Source organism: Leopardus geoffroyi, chromosome A1, assembly GCF_018350155.1.
Source record: "Leopardus geoffroyi isolate Oge1 chromosome A1, O.geoffroyi_Oge1_pat1.0, whole genome shotgun sequence".
NCBI classification, from domain to species: Eukaryota; Metazoa; Chordata; class Mammalia; order Carnivora; family Felidae; genus Leopardus; species Leopardus geoffroyi.
The window spans coordinates 85,661,994-85,683,457 of NC_059326.1; the positions used below are offsets into that span (position 1 = coordinate 85,661,994).

The following is a 21,464-nucleotide window of genomic DNA, read 5'->3' on the forward strand; positions in this document are numbered from 1 at the left end:
CGAGGCAGGCTTCAGGCTCTGAGCTGTCAGCACAGAGCCCGACATGGGGCTCAAACTCACAGACCACGAGATCATGACCTGAGCTGAAGTCAGATGCTCAACCAACTCAGACACCCAGGCACCCTAGTTCGTCTCGTGGTACAGCCTTTACTTTAAAGTTGACTTCGTATGATTTCACTACTGTTTAATTACTGTTATACCCAACTCTGCTCATTTTTAATAAGGTTGGGGTGTGTGTGTTGAGTTGTACAATCTCTTTACATATATATTGAAGATTAACACTTTATCAGATATGTCATTTGTAAATATCTACTTTTTTTTTGGTAGGTTGTGTTTTGTTTTTGTTTTTAGTTTGTTTGGTTGCTTTCATTCACCATGAAAAGCATTTTATTTTGATATATTCCTTATAGTTTATTTTTGCTTTTGTTTTCACTTCCTTAAGAAGACATATATGGATAAACGTTGCCATGCCTTATGTCAAAAAAAAAAATAATTCCTGTTTTCTATTCTAGCATTTAATGGTTTCAGGTGATACATTTAGGTCTTTAATCCATTTTGAATTTGTTTTTGTGTTTGGTATTAACAAGTGGTCCAGTTTAATTCTTTTGCATGTAGTTATACACTTGTCTCAGCATCAGTTATTGAAGAAGCTGTCTTTTCTCCATTGTATATTCTTGCCTCCATTGTTATATTTTAATTGACCATAAAATGGTGGGCTTATTTCCAGATATCTTAAAATCTGGAATTGTGATACATCCAGCTCTGTTTTTCTTTCTCAGGATTACTTTGGTATTTCAGGGTCTTTTGTGGTTCCATGAAAATTTTAGTGTTATTTCTGTTATTTTTGTGAAAAATATTGTTTATATTTTTACAGGTTTTGAATTGAATCTGCAGATTGCTTTGCATAGTATGGACCTTTTGAAAATATTAATTCTCCCAATCCATGAGATGAAATATCTTTCTATTTGTTTGTGTCATCTTCAATTTATTTAATTGGAGTTTTATAGTTTTCAGTGTACAGATTTTTCATCTCTTTGGGTAAGTACATTCATATCTGTTTTATATTTGGGGGAACAATTTGAATGGACTCATTTTCTAATTTCTCTTTCTCTTTAAAAAAAATTTAATGTTTTATTTGCTTTTGAGAGAGAGAGAGACAGAGACAGAGACAGAGACAGAGACTGAGTACAAGCAGGGAAGGGGCAGAGAGAGAGGGAGACACAGAATCCAAATCAGGCCAGGCTCTAACTGTCAACACAGAGCTTGACACAGGGATTGAACTTGTGTATCCTGAGATCATGGCCTGAGTTGAAGTTGGATGCTTATCCAACTGAGCCACCCAGATTCCTTTCTAATTTCTCTTTCTGCTACTTCATTAGTAAATAGAAATGGTACCAAGGAGGAGGGAGGACTTAGGGTGGCAAAGGAGAAGGGAGACTCTAAGCTTGTCTCATCTCTTGAACACAGCTAGATAGATATAAAATCATTCTGAATGTCAAATAAATCAATTGACGGCCTGAATGAATAAAAACTGCAACACTACATGTAAAAAAAAGGACCACCTTTTGGAAGGTACAACGTGCAGTTTACCAAGGGAGATAGTGCTCTGGGTCCAAGCCACAGGGAGGTTACCACATAGTAGTATAAGCAGCAGAGCACACAATCTGAACTTTTAGCAGTCTGTTACTATGGGGGAAGTGCCTGGCTTAAAGGTGCGCAAGTGGTGAAGAAGGGTAGAATCCCTGGAGTGACAGTGTGGTCTGAGGATCCCTTCCTTAGGTGGCCACAGAAACAGTTTGTGCCAAGTGTCAAAGTTCTGTGTTGTTTCCAGGCTTCAGAGAAGAGATTTGCCCTATATGAGGGTTGCAAGCAGGGGTACTGGATTTCTGCTCTGTTTTGATATGAACTTTGAACAGCTGTATAGTCCTATCACTACTTTTTCCCACAGGCCAGTGAAAACATGGCAAGACATTCCCCTAGATGAATATCATAGGTCCACACCATGGGATCCTTACGATTTGTAGTTTTGAAACTCAGTGGCACACCTGAGATTAAAAAAAAAAAAAAAGTTTGGACAGAGTGGTGCTTAGTTGGGTCAGTTGATTAAGTGTCTGACTTTGGCTTGGTCATGATCTCACTGTTCATGAGTTTGAACCCTATGTCCAGCACTGCGCTGACAGTATGGAGTCTGCTTGGGATTCTCTCCCTCTTTCTCTCCACCCCCCATCACTTGTGCTTTCTCTCTGAAAATAAATAAATAACTTAAAAAAAAAAAAAAAGAAAGGACACTGGCTGGGAGAACATGGGGTTCTGATGGAAACTGGGGACACAAGGCTGGTGACTAATTGCTCTTCTATGAGGTTTCCTTGAAGAGTGGGGGCAGTGTGCAAACTCAGCTCCTGGACTGTAGAGCAGGGTGTGGCCAGATTCATTCAGCCCTGTAGAGCTGAAAGCCTTCAGGGACCAAAACAGTACCACTTAGTGGAGGATGGAGCCACTTAAGCCAAACCCCTCCGCCCTATACCCAGGAGATGCATTTCCTCTGAAACAGGTCAGACTGAGAATCAGAGAACATCAGGCTCTTCTCCCCAGAAGACCAGCACAAAATCTCCCTTCCACCTAGTGTACAGATCATAGTGCTGTAAAGCTTCAGCTCTAGGGGAAATAGTATCAAACTTCTGTTTTACTTTTATTCTTTATACTTTTTTCATTTATTTTCTTATTTTTTCTATTTATTTTTTACTTAATTTTTACTTAACGTTTACTTAGTTTTACTATTAGTATTTTCTTACCTTTTATTTTTATACATACAAATTTATATATACATGTTCTTTTATCTAGATTGTTTTAACAAGCAGACAAAAACACGTCTTTATTTTTGTTTGTTTGTTTGATTTCTTTTCTTTCCTTTCTTTGCTCTTTTCTTTTCTGGACAAAATAACGAAATGGAGAATATCACCACACACACACACACACACACAGGCAATGATATGACCAGCGATTTAATGAGCACAGATATAAGTAAGATGACTGAATGAGGTTTGAAACCATTATTATAAGAATACTACTAGAGGTTGAAAATATCCTAGAAGACACCAAAAAAACCCTTTCTTCAGAGATGAAAGAACTAAAACCAATCAGGCTGAAATTAAAAATTATATAACCAAGATGCAATTTAGAATGGATGCTATGATGGCAAGAATGGATGAAGCAGAGTACCAAATCATTGATATAGAAGATAAAATTATGGGAAATAATGAAGTGGAAAAGAGGGAAACAAAGGGAAAAGACCATGATATGAACTTCGAGAATTCAGCAACTTGTTAAAGAGGAATAACATTCATAGCATAAGGGTCCCAGAAGATGAAGAGAGAGAAAAAGGGCAGAAGTTTTATGTGAACAAATTATAGCTGAAAACTTTCCTAATCTGGGAAGTACACAGGCATCAAGATCCAAAAAAATGCAGAGAACTCTTATGAAATCCCACAAAAGTTGGCTATACTAAGGCATATCATAGGCAAATTCAAAATAAAATACACAGACAAGGAAATAATTCTGAAAGCAGCAAGGTAAAAAAAAAAAAAAAAAAAAAAGGCCTTAACCTACAAAGGAAGACATAACAGGTTTGTTGCAGATATGTCCACAGAAAAATGGCAAACCAGAAAGAAGTGGTGGGATATATATTAGGTGCTGAATAGGAAAAAATATTCAGCCAAGAATTCTTTACCCAGAATGCCATCATTAAGAAAAAGATATACAGAGTTTCTCAGAAAAACAAAAACTAGTAGTTCATGACCACTAAATCAACCCTGCAAGATATTTTAAGAGGAACTCTTTGAGTAAAGGAAAAAACAAAACAAACAAAAATTACCAAAGTAACAAACACTCTGAAGGACTACAGAACATCACCAGAAATACCAACTCTATAGGCAACATAATAGCACTAAATTCATCTTTCAATAATCACTCTGAATGTATATGGACTAAATGCTCCAATCAAAAGACACAGGTTATCAGAATGGATAAGACAAACAAACAAACAAACAAACAAACAAGATTCATCTATACGTTGCCTACAAGAGACTCATTTTAGACCAGAGGACACCTGCAGATTGAAAGTGAGGGACTGGAGAACCACCTATCATGCTAATGGACATCAAAAGAAAGCTGGAGTAGCCATACTTATATCAGACAAACTACATTTTAAAACAAACTGTAACAAGAGAGGAAAAATAACATTATATCATATATAAGGGGTCTATCCATCAAGAATATATAACAAATTTAAATAATAATGCCCCCAACTTGGATGAAACCAAACATATAAATCAATCAGTAGCAAACATAAAGAACCCAATGATAATAATACTGTAATTGTAGGGGACTTTAAAATCCCACTTAAAGTAATAGTCACATCATCTAAGCAGAAAATCAACAAGAAAACAACAGCTTTGAATGTTACACTGGACCGGATGGACTTAGCTTATATATTCAGAACATTTCATCCTAAAGCAGCAGAATACAAATTCGTCCCAAGTGCACATGGAACATTCTCCAGAATAGATCGCATACTGGATCACAAATTAGGCCTCAGTGAGTACAAAAATATTGAGATTATACCATGCATATTTTCAGACTAGAATGCTGTGAATCTTGAAGTCAACCACAAGAAAAAAAAAAAGGAAAAACCTCAGTACATGGAAATTAGAAAACATCATACTAAAGATTGAATGGGTTAACCAGAAAATTAAAGAAGAAATTATATATATATATATATATATATATATACACACATACACACACACACATATATATATATGTATATATATATATATATATATATATATATATATACATATCCTGTCCATATTATATACATATTAATTTCTTCTTTAATACACACACACACACACACGGAAGAAAATTAAAATGGATATATATATATATATATATATATATATATATGGAAGACAATTAAAATGGAAAGACAAAGTCTTTCCAAAATTTTCAGATGCAGCAAAGACAGTCTTGAGAGGGAAACAGATTGCAATACAGGTATATTCAAAAAGCCAGAAAGTTCTAATACAAAACCTAACATTACACCTAAACGAGTTAGAAAAGTAACAGCAAATTAAGTCTACAGCCAGCAGAGAAAGAGTAATAACAAAGATTGGAACAGCAATAAATGATATAGAAACAAACAAAAAACAGAACAGATCAAAGAAACTAAGAGCTATTTATTTGATAGAATTAATAAAATTGATAAACACTCAGCCAGACCTAACAAAAGAAAAGAAAAAGGACCCAATCAAATAAAATCATGAAGGGAAAAGGAGATATCAAAACCAAAACATCAGAAATTAAAAAGAAAAATTATAAGATAACACTGTGAAAAATTATATGCCAACAAACTGGGCAATCTAGAAAAAATTCACAAATTTCTAGAAACTCACAAACTACCAGAAAAGAAATAGAAAGTTTGAACACACCTATAAACAGCGAAGAAATTGAATCTGTAGTCAAAAATCTGCAAACAAACAAAATCCAGGACCAGATGGCATCTCAGGGAAATTCTACCAGACATTAAAAGAAGAGGTCATATCTATTCTCAAACTGTTTCAAAAAATAGAAATGGAAAGAAAACTTCCACTCATACTGAGGCCAGCATTGCCTTGATTCCAAATGTAGACAAAGAACTCACTAAAATGGAGAATTATAGTCCAGCATCCCTGATGAACATGGATGGGAAAATTCTCAATAAGATACTATCAAATCGAATTCAACAGTATATTGAAAGAGTTATTCACCAAGTTCAGTGGTATTTTTTGGTGCGTTGTAGGTTTGATTCAATACTCACAAATGTAGCCATGTGATACATCACAATAATGAAAGAAAGGATAAGACCATATGATCCTGCCTATATGCAGAAAAATTATTTGAGAAGATGCAACATCCTTTCTTGATAACCTTCAACAAAGTAGGGATAGACAGAACATGCTTCAACATCAAAGAGGCCATATACGAAACACCCACATCTAATATCCTCAATTAGGAAAAATTGAAAGTCTTCTCCTTAAAGTCAGGAACAAGACAAGAATGTCCACTCTCACCATTACTCTTAACATAATACTGAAGTCTTAGCCTCAGCAATCAGACAACAACAACAACGAAATAAAAAGCATCAAATCACCAGGGAAGAAGTCAAACTTTCACTATTTGCAGATGACATGATTCTTGATGTAGAAAACCCAAAAGACTCCCCACACAAAATTCCTGGAACTATACATAAATTCAACAAAGTTTCAGGATATAACATCAACATGTAGAAATATGTTGCATTTCTATACACTAATAAAGTAGCAGAAAAGGAATTCAGGGAATCAATCCCATTTACAATTGTACCAAAAGCAATTAGATACCTAGGAATAAACCCAACTAAAGAGTTTAAAGATATATACTCATAAAACTATAGAAAGCTTATGAAATAAATTGAAGACACAAAGAAATTGCAAAAACATTACATGCTCATGGAATGGAAGAACAAACATTTTAAAAATATCTATACTATCCAAGCAATCTACACATCCAATGCAATACTTATCAAAATATCACCAGTATTCTTCAAAGAGCTAGAACAACACCAATCCTAAAATTTTTATGGAACCACAAAAGATCCTGAACAGCAACACAATTCTGAAAAAGAAAAACAAAAATGTAGCATCATGATTTCAGTTTTCAAGCTATAGTACAGAGCTGTAGCCAACAAGACAACATGGTGCTGGCATAAAAATAGACACATAAATCAGTGGAACAAAATAGAAAACACAGATATGGACCCAAAACTGTATGGGCTACTCATCTTTGATAAAACAGGAAAGAATATCCAATCGAAAAAACTGTCTCTTCAGCATATGGTGTTGGAAAAACTGGTCTTTGACATGTAGAAGAATGAAACTGGACCACTTTCTTACACCATACACAAAAATAAATTCAAAATGGTTGAAATATCTAAGTGTGAGACAGAAAGCCATCAAAATCCTAGAGAAGAACAGCAGCAGCAACCTCATTAACTTTGGTTACATCAAGTTCTTAATAGACACTTTAACCAAAGTAAGGGTAACAAAAACAACACAAATGAACTACTGGGACTTCATCAAGATAAAAAGCTTCTGCACAACAAAGGAAACAATCAATAAAACTATAAGGCAAGCTGTGGAATGCAAGCAGATTTTTTTTCAAAGACATATCTGATAAAGGGTAGTATCCAAAATCTATAAAGAACTTGACAAACTTGACATCCAAAAAACAAATAACCTAATTATAAATGGGAAGAGGACATGAACACTTTTCCAAAGAAGACATTTAGATGGCTAACAAACACATGAAAAGATGCTCAACGCCACTCATCATCAGGGAAATACAAATGAAAACTATGATGCAAAACCACCTCACACTTATCAGAATGGCTAAAATGAACACAAGGAACAATAAGTTTTAGCAAGGATACATAGATAGAGGAACCATCTTGCCCTGTTGGTAATTCAAATTGGTGCAGCCTGTCTGGAAAGCAGGATGGAAGCTTCTAGGAAAACTAAGAATAGAACTACCCTATCATCCAGCAATTGCACTACTAGGTATTTCCCCAAAGGATATAAAACTCGATTCAAATACAGATTCAAAGCTGTACATGCCCCCTGTTTATAGCAGCATTATCAACAATAGGAAAAGTATGAAGAGACCCCAAATGTCCACAGACTGATTAATGGAAATATAATATGTGTGTGTATACACACGCACACACACACACACACACACACACACACACAATGGAATGTTACTCACCCATCAGGGAGAATGAAATTTTGACATTTGCAATAATGTGGATGGAGCTAGAATGTATTATGCTAACAGAAATAAGTCAGTCAGAGGAACACAAGTATCATATGATTTCATGCCTATGTGGAATTTAAGAAACAAAATAGATGAATGTTTAGGAAGGGGAGAAAGAGGAGAGAGGAACACAAACGACAAGAGACTCTTAATGATAGAGAACAAACTGAGCATTGATGGAGGGAGGTGGGTGTGGAATTTGCTAGATGGGTGATAGGTATTAAAGAGGGCACATGTTATGATGAGCACTTTCTCTTGTGTGTAAGTGATGAATCACTGTCTACTACTGAAGCCAAAATTACACTGCATGTTAACTAAGTAAAATTTAAATAAATAAATAAATAAATAAATAAATAAATAAATAGAAAAAAAATTATTACTTTGGCTATTTGGGGTCTTTGGTGGGTCCATACAAATTTTAGGATTGTTTTTTCTAGCTCTGTAAAAAACTCTACTTGTATTTTGATAGAGATCTCATTGAATGTGTACATTGCTTTGGGTAGTATGATTTATAACATTTGTTCTTCCAATCCATAAGCATTGAGTGTTTTGTTCTTTTCTATATTTTGTTCTTTTTATCATTTTATTTCTGCTTAAAAAGTTTCTATTGACCTATAAATTTGCTTATTTTCCCTGTTTTGTCCAGTTGACTGATCAGTCCATCAAAATATTCTGTATTTTACTTCATGATTTTTATTTATGATTTTTATTATTTATTTTAAGTGTATTTATTTATTTTGAATGTGAGAAAGAAAACAAAAAAGCCTGGAAGGGGAGCAGGGAGAGTGGGGGCAGAGGATCCAAAGCAGGCTTTCTGTTGACAGCATAGAGTCTGACATGGGGCTTAAACTCATGTAATATGACCTGAGTGGAAGTCCAATGCTTAACCAAGTGAGTCACCCAGAGATCCCTTTCTTTGTGTTTTTGATCTAAATTTACCATTGATTTCTTCTTATACATTCTATCTCAATAATTGCATTACACATCTGATTTAGCATGTTGCCCACTTTTTCCCTTAGAGCTGTTGACATATAAATCATAGCTATTATAAATGCCCTTTCTGATAATCCAATATCTGTATTATGTCTGAATCTGCTTTTGGGTCTTATTTTTTCTCTTGAGACTCTGTTGCTGTTTTATTTTATTTCCTTTTAGCATGTCTTGTATTTTTTTTTTCTTGAAAACTGGGTATATTGTACCAGGTTATAGAAACTGTTTTAGTTTGAAATGGAGGAGGGGAAATGTTCTAATCTTACAATTAAATTTTATTTATTTTAGTGGGTCTCTTTACTAGCATGTGATCTTTGTGTTTCTTATCTTCCTTTCTTGTGTTGCTCAAATAATATAGAGATTTAATGCAAACTCAAGGAAATCACCAGCTTTAAAATAATGAATTAGTTATTCTGTTTGTTTATTTATTTTTTAGATGGAATTTGAAAAGTGAGTAGTAAAGGCCATATCTATAATATATAAATATTAATAATATTATATTTCAGGGGCACCTGGGTGGCTTAGTGGGTTGGGCTTCCAACCTCCGCTCAGGTCATGATCTCACAGTCCATGAGTTCGAGCCCCATGTCAGGCTCTGTGCTGACAGCTCAGAGCCTGGAGCCTGCTTCAGATTCTGTGTCTCCCTCTCTCTCTGCTCTTCCCCTGCTCACATGCTGTCTCTCTCTCAAAAATAAATAAAGATTAAAAAAATTAAAAAATATTATATTTCATTAATTATAAAGTTATATATGAAAAAAGTAATTCTGACTGTGGCAACATCACAAAACAAAGGGTAGAAATATTTTTGTTTATAATAAATAAGAACTTTTTAAGACATAATTAATGAGTGTCAACCAGTATGAAAAGAATATTCTTTTTAATCCATAATACTTGGATTTGCAACTAAATATAAAAGATCAAAATAATAATTCTTTGGCACACCTGGCTGGCTCAGTCCATGGAACATGTGACTCTTGATCTTGGTGTTGTAAATTCAAGCCCTACGTTGGGTGTAGAGATTACCGAAAAATAAAGTCTTATAAAAATAATAATAATGTATTCAGAAGCTAATAGAGGAGAATGTATTTATGATGTCTTAATGACAAATATCTTTATATTATTTTAAAAATATTTCTATTGAAGTTTATTTGACACACAATATTAAATTAATTTCAGTTGCACAACATAGTGACTTGACAACTGTACATTATTCTATTCCCACCACAATATAAGCAAACATTTTAAAATTTGTAAAAAGCACTAATCTTAAAAACCTTGACTACTTTCTTACATTAAAATTGAAGACATTTATAAATAAATTAGTAAAAAATTCACAATGTGAGAGGATATCTGTAATAGATATAAAATAACAAAGGCTCTGTTTATGGTCTATTAAAAATAACTCCCATTAATCAACAAGAAAACAAACTCACAGATACAAACTGTGACAGTACCTTGAACATTTTACAAAGGAGATATAGAAATATGCTGATACATAAGACAATGGGCAAAGGACTATGCTAATTGATGTCTTTTTATAATGCAGTACAATGATAACCATGAATCAAACTGACAATAACAAATTTTGGCCTTTATAATTTCATTAATTAATGCTACAAATATAACAGCAGGAGAATTTTCCATGCTGACTCTCTTCAATGTATGTGAACTAAAGGATTGATTTTTTGATTTATAGAATCATAAATTATGCACTTTTTTTGTGAAAATTCACAATGTGTTAATTGGAGAGACATATGAAAAGGCAAACATAAAACAAAGCTAAGATATTCTTTTAATAAAACAAGGGCAAAGGATTTGTTTTACTATAATAACAAAATTCCAGTAATTGGGATTGTTTTCTATATGCAAAAGACAGACTCAGGAACAAAGTAAACCGGCCATAATGAAAAACATAGATATATAGATAATTTATAACAAAAAATACACTTTATGAAAGTTGGAGGATAAGATATTTTTCAAATAATAGTGTGAATTAGATATCTCCTTTTAAAAATAACAAATTTGATATTAATAGTACCCAGCTCCAAAATAATGATTTCCAGACTTGTCATAAAACATATTTGAGAGGAAAATTTAGTAAGAGGTCAAAGAGGAATAGATTTTTGACTGAAGGATATAAAATAACTTATTGGATAGTATACATGAACACTAACCTTGAAAAGGGAAGGAGTGATTAATGTGACATTAATGGCAATTATAATTGTTCACATGTCTCAGCATTAAGAACATGAGAACCCAGATCAAAGTGATGGTAGTATAACTGTAACATGGGTAATTATAAAATGCTCTGTATCTAGATTCTGTAAAAATAATACATAAATAAATAAATAAATAAATATTTTAAAAAAACCTTCTAAAATCAACAACAAAACACCCAATCCAATATTTTTTAAAAGAGGCAAACTGTTTGAATGTAACTTCTAAAACAACAGATGACAATGAAAAATAAACATATTAAGTGTTGCAAAATTTTATTAGTAACCAAAGATATGCAAAGTACAAGGAGATATAGCTACACAATCATGATATAGGTAGAAATTTAATTGAAAATTAAGTATTTTTTTAAGATCATCAAATAATAGGAATTCACACAAGAATGAATTAAATGAACACAATCACTTATGAAACCATTTGGCATTACCTAGTTTAGTGGGTTAAATGATGTCTCATGATGTGTCTCCAAAACATTATGTCTCTACCCTAAAACATTAGAATGTGGTCTTTGGAAACATGTCTTGGCATATGTACTTAGTTTGGGATCTCAAGATGAAATCATCTTAGATTCAGAATGGGCCTTAAATGAGTGAGTTTTTTGTGTGTTTTGTTTTGTTTTGTTTTGTTTTGTTTTGTTTTAAAGAGGAAAGGACACATAAATATATCCAGAGGGGATAAAGCCATGTTCAGATAGAGAGAGAGATTGACATTCTGCTGCAAAAGCCAGGAAACATTGAGCGCAAGCAGAAACTGGAAGAGACAAAGGATTGTCTCCCTTAGGACTGTTATAGGACCCTGTCAACCCCTTGAAGTAAAATTTCTGGACTCCAGAACTTTGAGAGAGTAAATTTACATTGTTGTAATCCACCAAGTCTTCTGGTGTTTTTTTATATCAGCATTAGGAAGCTAATACATCCAATAAATTTTAAAATTTTCAGACTTTCTACCTACCAATTCTACTCATACTCATACCTCAAAAAATTCACGTATATTTGTGATAGAACACATATAACAAATACTGATAGAGAAGTTATAATTATAAAAAAAATCCTCCAAATTCAACAATATTATATATTGAAAAAATATATATATAATGAATATTATTCAGGTATGGAAGTAAACTATAAATAAGTTAGAATATTGGAAACAATGTTACAAGCAAAATGTCAGGCAAAGGAAATAAGACACAGCATAGATACATATAATAATTTTCTATTTATATTTGATTTAAAATTCAAAAATTTTATTTTATATTTTAGCATGGCAAATAATATTGCTAAATATTAAAAAAATAAAAATGTAATTATATAAGATTCATTGCAGTCATTAATTTGGGAAGTGGGAGGTGTTTCCACCAAAAAGAAATATACAAAATATCATGTGTGGCAATATTATTCTAACGTTGTATGAGGATTGATGGTTCCAGGGGTCTTCTATTATTTTTATCTGTTTGTAAAAATATGTTCATATGAATTATATTTATTTCTAAATAATAAATGATATAATATATTAAACATGTAAGCTAAAAATTGTATTTTAAAATAGGATATATTGACTTAAACAGAATTGTGTTTGTCAGAAAAAGAAAGCAAAATAGAAAATTATAAAATTACGTAATTAATAAATCTGTTTTAAGCACTAAACAATATAAATAACAAGTAAGCATTTTGTATGATAATAAGTTATATTTTATTTACTACCACCTAAGAAATATTCACAAAAAGAAACTGTTTATTCCAAAGAAAGACATATTTAATCAATTTTTATAGTTCAGATCACATTCTTTCAATAAACAGATACTAAACAAATAGAAACAAAGTGAAGATTTCTTGAGAACTAAAATTGTAAGTTTAAGTTGTCAACATCCTAAACATCCTAAACAAAAATTATCTAAAATTGTCCCAGTAATAAAATTTAATGTAATAGTTACAACTATAAGGTCTGAGGAGTTAATTCAAAATAATATATAAAAACAAAAGGGACACAGCCAACCCATACCTCAGTAAATAACCTTTTATAAGATGAATATAAACCATAACAAAAGCACAGGTGTCAATATTCATCTTAGAAAATAGGAATCACAAAACACAAATAATTTACCACTAAGATCTTTGAAACTAAATGAAATAAAATGCCTCTTAGATAAATGTTGTTTTGAAGATATATTATACACTGATTTTCCTGATATGATTCAGAATATAACTGAATGTAAATGGTTTTATGTAATTGAGTGCCTGCACCATTAAGTATGAATGTATATACTTTTTCTGTGTTTGTCTTACAGTGTGATTTTAAACTGTTGGTTAAAATTTAGGAATCTCTTCTTGGGATTTTATATCTCATCTTTTCTATTTATTTCTAAATTCTGGATAAAGAAAACATCTTGAGGTCACATTTATTTGATATGCAGGATATCTGACTTTTCTAATAATTGGCAAATAAATTTTTGGTGGCCTAATGACCATATTTGAAGTCTAACAATTTTTTCAAATCAAGTACAAATTGATGCCAAACTTGAAAATTATCTGACTAGACACTATATAAGCTGTCTTAAAACAATATACATCTGAGGCAATATACATTCCATTGTTAGTTTGAAAGCTCCCAGTTCACAAACGATTTTTATATGTTAAATAAACTCTCATCACTTACTAATTTAGTGATCTGTTACTTTTACTTCTGCTATTCCTGCATTTTGACATGTGCAAAGTGATAAGGTAGCAGAAAAACTAAAAACAGTTTTATATCAGACAAAAGGATTAATACGTTCAATGTGAAAAATAATTTCCCTGACAAAATATATAAATATAAAATATATAGATCAAGAACACAGAATAAAATTTAAGAAAACAATTTTGAAATGTAGACAGTACATTTAAAAAGTTTTCCATTATTGGTAAAATGTTACAAGAAATATATTCTTAAATTAACTAACTAAACTACGTCAGCAAAGCAAGAAGAATTCACAATGATGAATGAAATTCCAGCCTTCCTGTACATAGGCATTAAAACTTTAACATTGCATATATGTTAGCATTCAATGGTTAAACTTTATGAATTATTACTGAGGGAATACTTAATAAATATTTCTCTATTAAAGGTATAACAAACTCAGTGTCTACAGAAGACTGTTTGCTAATACACATAAATGAAAATGCATACATGAGATTGGAGGCCAATGGTAGAAAGCCACTTCACATCCTAAGTGAAGAACACAGGGGTAGTCAGCTTGATCTGATGGTCCATGGACAAATATAGACCCCTTATTTAAAAACCTAGGAATTTTTCCATTAGTATTTATATTTCTTTGTGACAATTCATGATTTTAAATATTAATTTAATGGGTTTTCAAACACAATGATGTGCTAACAGAAGTCTTTATTAAGTTATAATTCACCTAAAAGAGAAATTTTAAGACCTCTTTTTTTGCCTACTAGCCTAAGATACAAAAATCTAGGGGGAAGGGAATGTGTTATCCTGATTTAAAGGCATGCCTATTGCCAGGTCAGTATTTGTGACCAGTCATTTGGAGTAATATGATGTGGGACCGGGTCACATGTTAACACATACCACTGTGAGATAGGAGAGCATGATGGAGAAAGAAGCCCACTAAGACCCCCATAATGGAAATCAAGGAGAAACATTTTCTGAAAAAGCAGATGTGTGGTAAAAATAAATATTTCAACAAGTGTTGTATGTTCAATTTCCCCATTAGTGTCTTTTATTTTCCTAAAGTAGAAAGTGGTAAGCTATGATATAGGTTAAAAGCTCATCTATGGATGAGAGGAATTTCTAGGGATATTTAATGCATATTAGTTTATGCAGTTTTGGTTATTGTTGCCTGAAGAATACTACAGTTTTTAAGTATTGGCTAACTAGTGAAAGTGAGAAAAGAGGTAGAATTACCTAAACTAAGATAGTGGTCTAATACAAAGAAATAATTTTTCATGCATATTTTATATACATTTACATTTATTTTCACTCTACCTTTTTTAAACATATCTTTTTGTCAGAGTTGCTCCATTTAAGGGTCATAACTCCAGAAAATAGCCATAATGTCAATTTTCATGCAAGTATTAAATTATAGGGTGTGCATGTCAAAATATAAGCAGAGATATAAAATGCCAAATATTAGAATATATTATAAATCTACAAAAACGGAAACAGTGTTACTGAAAAACATAACTGTAGTTATCTTCATTGCTACGGTGAATCAGGTGTACCTGAGACCATAATATCTGAATGATTAATCTTTACAAAGTTAAAGATGATTTATTACTTATTAAGTACCACTGAGAGACTATATTTAAATACAAGAATAAAATATTTTAAGTCAAAAAGACAATAAAAAATAAACAGGAGTATAAAACAAATTATGTGAAAGTGATAAGAATTTTTAAGAATCAAACTTTCACAGTTAAATCATGTTAATTCAAATATTCAAATATAAAATTATTTTATAAAAGAAACAATGAATGGGTGCTATTAAGTAAATTGTTAAAGGTAATATACTTGAAACTAATATAATTTTGAATGCTAGTTATAGTAAATAAATAAATAAATAAATAAATAAATAAATAGTTAGAAGTAAGAAATAAGTCAAACATACGAGAAAATATGAACACCAGAGCTGGTAAGAGCAACATGAACACCTGGATAAGAGCAAAATGGAAAAATTCCAAAAAAGAATGTGAACATAACACCCACAAAGAGTTTCGCAATCAATTGATTTCAGAATTTTAATCAATGTTGCAATATTTATGAGGTCCCTATAACTTACTAACTTAATAAATAAAATAAAAAACAATATAATGACACATATACTAAATTTTTATGTCTGTTTGTTATGTTACAATTTTCCATGAGTTATAAGTTTGACAAAAGTATTAACAAGAGAAATAATCTTTTCCTTAGTATATTTATTTTGAAAATTTTTAAGGAAAAAAAATTCTTAGAAAAGAGAAACCTGCACAGAAAAACATATTTATATAAATTTGAAGAAAACAGTATAAACATTAAAGTAAAGGTAGATACTGAATGAATTAAGTCAAGCTACTATAGATAACTATTTGAATGTTGTCACATCTATAATATTGTGCTTCTAGGAATTAGTAAAACAAAACAGTACAAAATTATAATATTAATTTTAACATAATGTGGCAAGAACAGGAAGGAAAAACTGTGTTTGTGGGCTGGCCACATATTGAATTTGCTTGCCAACAGACAAAAAAAAAATCAAAACTATAGTTTATCTCTAGTGACATTTGTAGATTAAAAAATAGACAGTAAAAATTAAACATCAAAATTTTAAATATTTAAAATTAAATACGTTAAAAGTTGGAAAGCTTGAGTTTTGAGCAATACATTGTACATGTTTACTTCCTAAGTGTTGATATAATACTGGTATTTAGGAAGAATTAGTATAAAATTCAGTACGGGGTCAATATTGAACAGGGTTAATTTTTTCCCTCTTGTTTAATAAATAAAGAGAGTAAAGACAGCTGTATTTTATATTGATGGCTGACTGGCAGATTTCTGACTTACAGAATTTTGCTTAATGAATTTGTAAAGATCATATAAGGCACACGAGAAAGGAATGCTCTGCCCCAATAGCGGTTTGCCAAGGATAGGAAGAAGAGATTTGGCCATGAGTTGTCTATAGAAAAGTAGCATTTACTTACTATATATTTCCTATCTCGATTACAGTAATATTCTTTTGCAACCAAGATCCATCCTTACATGTCTCTTATCAACAGATATTAACTTAGTGTAATTATCTTCCCAGGACTTTCCTGAGAGCTCCAGCCACCTCTTTGTTTCACACATTATCAATGAGGGGATTAAGCATGAGTGTAAGCATGGTGTAGAAGACAGAGACCACTTTGTCCTACTTTTCAGTGTGATAGACTTTGGGGAGAAAATACTTGATGATGATTGTTTCACAGAAGAGAGTTATCACAGGGTTCCTGGGTGTCTCAGTCATTAAACAGACTCTTGATCTGAGCTCAGGTCTTGGTCTCAAGGTCATGAGTTCAAGCCCCATGTTGGGCTCTGTATGGGCAAAAAGCTTACTTTAGAAAAAAGAGAGAGAGAGATCACAATCATGTGGGAAGAACAGGTTGCCAAAGCTTTTCTTTTCCCTGAGTTTGATCTTTATCCCAAAACAGTGGAAAGGACCTGCCCATATGAGGCCCTGATGACAGATATTGGAAAAATAAAGCAATACAACATCATTAAATACACACACACACACACACACACACACACACACACACATGTTTCAGGAGTGCTGGGATCTCACAAAAGAAATGATGGATTTCCCTGGAGGCACAGTAAGGGAGACCTAGAGTATAGATAACATGGATCAAGGCATTGAGAAGTGCACTCAGCCATGTGACAGACACCATGAATGCACAGACTATGGGACACACGAGAAATGAGTAATGGAGGGGATGGCATATAGCTACATAGCGGCCATAAGCCATTACTGCCAGAAGAAGACAGTCTGCTCCCATAAGAGTCATGATAAGGAAAAGCTGAGTTCCACAACCAATATAGGAAACACTGCTTCTTCTAGACAAAAAGCCAATGAATATCGTTGGGGTAAAAATAGAGCTATGTAAGAGATCCATCAGGGAGAGTTGACTGAGAAGGAAATACATAGGAGTATGGAGGAGAGAATCAAATTAAATAACAGTCATCATCATAACATTGCCAGCAAGGGCTGCATGAAAAAACAGGAAGATGAGAGTGAAGAGAAGTTTGGGGTGATATGGTGATATGGTGAAATGACCCCAAAAGAACAAAGTCAGTTCCAGTGGTTCTATTGATCCATTTTTCCATTCTCTCCTTCTGGATTCATTATCCTGGATAGTGCTGACAAAAATGTTCAGACTCACCATCATTTTACATTGTGTCAATTTCATTTTATCCTTTAGTCTAGCAATATTAAATAATATTAATAAATAGCTAATATTTTCTAAATATTTTAATTTAATTAAATAATAATTTAAATACATAATTGAAATCAAAAATTGTCTGAGCCCAATTTTAGTTTTCTTGTCATTGAATAATTTGTGAAGAATGTATGACATCATACATGTAGTAAATACATAAATCTGGTATGTAAAATTATTGCTTGATTTTACTTATATTTATACTGGATTAAACTGTTTTGCAAAGGCAAGGCTGGTGACATTAAATAAGGAAACTACTCACCTAAGCAGATCAATGTTTTGGTCGTCACTTGGACTAAAATTCAACTAATTGTTCAGTATCAAATAAATCATTTTTCCATAAATACTATATAGAAACTATCACCTTCTATTATTTTTCCTCAAGATATTACCAGAAACATCTTTATGTGAATGGAAGTGTTACGTGTAAAAATACTCGGAGTGATTCATCTTCCCTTGATGTCAGAGCCATACATTACCAACAAACTAAGGAGGTTAAACAGCCCACAAAATCTCTCTACCATAGAGAGTTGTGAAAAATTGCACTTCTACCTGTACTGCTCTCAGGGTAAATATCTCTTGTTTGTCTTTCTGTTTTGCTACGTAAGCAAAATTATTCCACTATCCTTCAAATGCCCCCAATTGAATAAGTATGTTCCCTTAAAAACAAGCAAACACAAATAAAATTCAGTTGCATAATTATTATTTTTTTTTTGTCAGCACCAGATGCCTCTATCTTGGGAACTTAACAATTGCTATGGTTAAATAATAGCTGTCACAATGGAAGAGTTGTCACTGAAGATGCAGAGCAAGTGAAGTTTTTTCCTGATTTTATCATTTTTAGTGACCTCAGATATGCTAATTAAGTTTTATTTCCTTTGGTTCTTATGTATAAAATGGGTATGTATGTATAGGGTTTTGTGAGTATGAAGTTCATTGATTATAGCAATTTTCTTGGAACAGTGCCAAATGCATAGGAAATAGTAAAAGTTTCCACATGGAATTGAGTTTGAACCTTATGAATAAATATAATTAGGAGTATGAATTGCCTATAACATACAATTATATTTTATTTTATGTTAATGTAAAATATACAAATTAGAGACTTGTATAATAGTCAACATGTATTCAATATGTTTTTTTTAATCAAGGTACACATGTACAAATTTAAACCTCAAATAGTTCTAAAATGTTTATAATAAAAACAGCAGTAACTTTCCTCTAACTTCTTCTCTACCAGTCTTGTTATCCAGAGCCAAACACTTCAAATTCTTTTAGCTATTTCTCTGTACATGTGACACTTATCTAAATTAATCCTAGAGCTGTTATTTCTTGGTTCCAAACTTTAGATATCAATTGAGATTCTCAAAAAGACAATCTCCTGAGTGGAGCCACTTCTCATGAGATATCAGGCTTCATCTCATTTTGCTAAAGCACATCTTCACAGAGCTTCTCAATATAACTTCATAGCAGATCAATGATTTGTTCCATATATGTGTAAAATAATTTCATCTGTCTTTATATTTGATTTCTACTTTGGCTTGGAATAAAATTCAAGGCTAATAACCAGTTTCCTTCTGAATTTGGAAGGCATTTCTCTACTGTCTTCTCATATTCATCATTCTTTGAGACATCAGATGCCCTTCAGATAGTAGCTCCTTTGCTTTTCCTTTCAAAATCTTCAACATGTATTTGTAATCAACTATATGTTTCATTCCATTCTTAAATGTCATGTTTTCCATATATATCAAGATCCTGGGTCTTTTTCAACCAGAGATATACATCCACCATTGTGATTTTGGGTACATTTATAATGTAATTATATATATTTCAATAAAGGTTCCCTCATCATTCTAATCCCCTTTTTTTCCTGTATTTGGAGAAATAACAGATATATAAATTTTTTCAGAAAATGAGCTTGATCTAGGAATGATACATTTGGCTAAGTTTCGGTCAACTAGGGGAAAATTAGTCATATGGTGAAGTTAGTTGGGATTGGATAACAAGGTGAGATTAATTTAATATAGTATTGATTTTAAGGTGAAAAAAAGGGATTTTTCTAGTGTGGACTTTTGTAAGATACCAAGCTAATGTTAGTATTTATTGATTATAAATCAATGTGCCAGCCAGAGTTGTAAGTGGTTTACATAGATATTAAATCCTCACACTTGGTAATGTCCCTGGAAGTAAGGTACTGGGCATAATACTGTTTCAGTGTCTGTGATCATACCCATATTTTATAGCCATGCAACTTTAATATCGCTGAAAGTTTGTTTTTATTACATTTAGAAAAAAATAGTACAGTGTTAAAATCCAAATGTAAGAATAATCAAAATTTGAGAAAGACATCAATACATTCTCAATTCATCACAACAATCATATAATTAGAAAGCAGTCCATTTCTCCTTTCACAATGGACTCATTTTGCAAAAACTATCAAAATATCAAGAAAAAAGAAAACGAGTATCAGCACTGTTACTGAATAAAAGGAAAATTGTGAAAACAATTTTGAAGTCAATTTATCCTCTTTTTCTTTTAAATTTAGCCTTATTCTTTTCGTTTCCATTGGGATTTAAATAGCATATATGTAATAATACTTCAGAATTTTCATCAAGAAAACTCAGGTTTTTATCTTGTTTCGTTACCACTGAAAATAACTGGAAATATTTTTAAGTGTATTTTTTATTGCAACCTCCCTTCCATTAAAGAAGCATAGAAGCTAAAAATCACACTTCTTCTAACCTAAATGACTATCTTAACGGTTGTCAGGTTGGTATTAACTCAAAGATCTTAGCTGCATGGCAGAAGTAAACTCGAAAATGCAACTCTCGGGATCCCATTGCTTGCACAGTTTATGACTAACATTTACCAACGATTTGGAAAATAGATGAGAACAAAAGGAGCTATACTTTGAGGAAGGCAGATGTGTGTAGAAAGATGATAAAGATGTGTTTTAAATCCACTTCCAAGTGAGCCCCCAAGATATACACTACATTGATGCTAGAGATTAAGACTTTCAGTGGGAATATCACATACATTCTGAGATTTGTAGTACCCACCACATGAGTTCCCAAGACCCTTTAAAAATAGCCTTCACTCTCCCAGCCATTCTAAAGTACAGGTAAACATTTAAATCACTATCATAAAATCCATTATACCTGGAAAAGCATGAATGAATTTTGTTTACAAAATAATGCAAATTTACACAGTGTTTGCTGTCAGAAGATGTCTTAAGGAAGGAAAACCTCAAAGATGGGAATCTGAAATTGTTCTCCTAATCTGATTAGATGAAAAGAGAATAATACAATAATTGCCAGTGAAAAATGGAATGCTAGTATACCAGAATGTACTGTAACCGAAAAAAAAAAGTTGTTTGAATTATCACTGGCAATT

At 32.1% G+C, this 21,464-nt stretch overlaps 1 long non-coding RNA gene across 1 annotated transcript; it reads left to right on the forward strand.

Annotated features, from left to right (window-relative positions):
• The first annotated feature begins 989 nt into the window (after positions 1-989).
• LOC123600790 lies at positions 990-19,928 on the forward strand. Its single transcript, XR_006713799.1, has 2 exons — positions 990-1,038; positions 18,457-19,928. It is a non-coding gene; the product is annotated as an uncharacterized LOC123600790 (long non-coding RNA).
• The last annotated feature ends 1,536 nt before the right edge of the window (positions 19,929-21,464 follow it).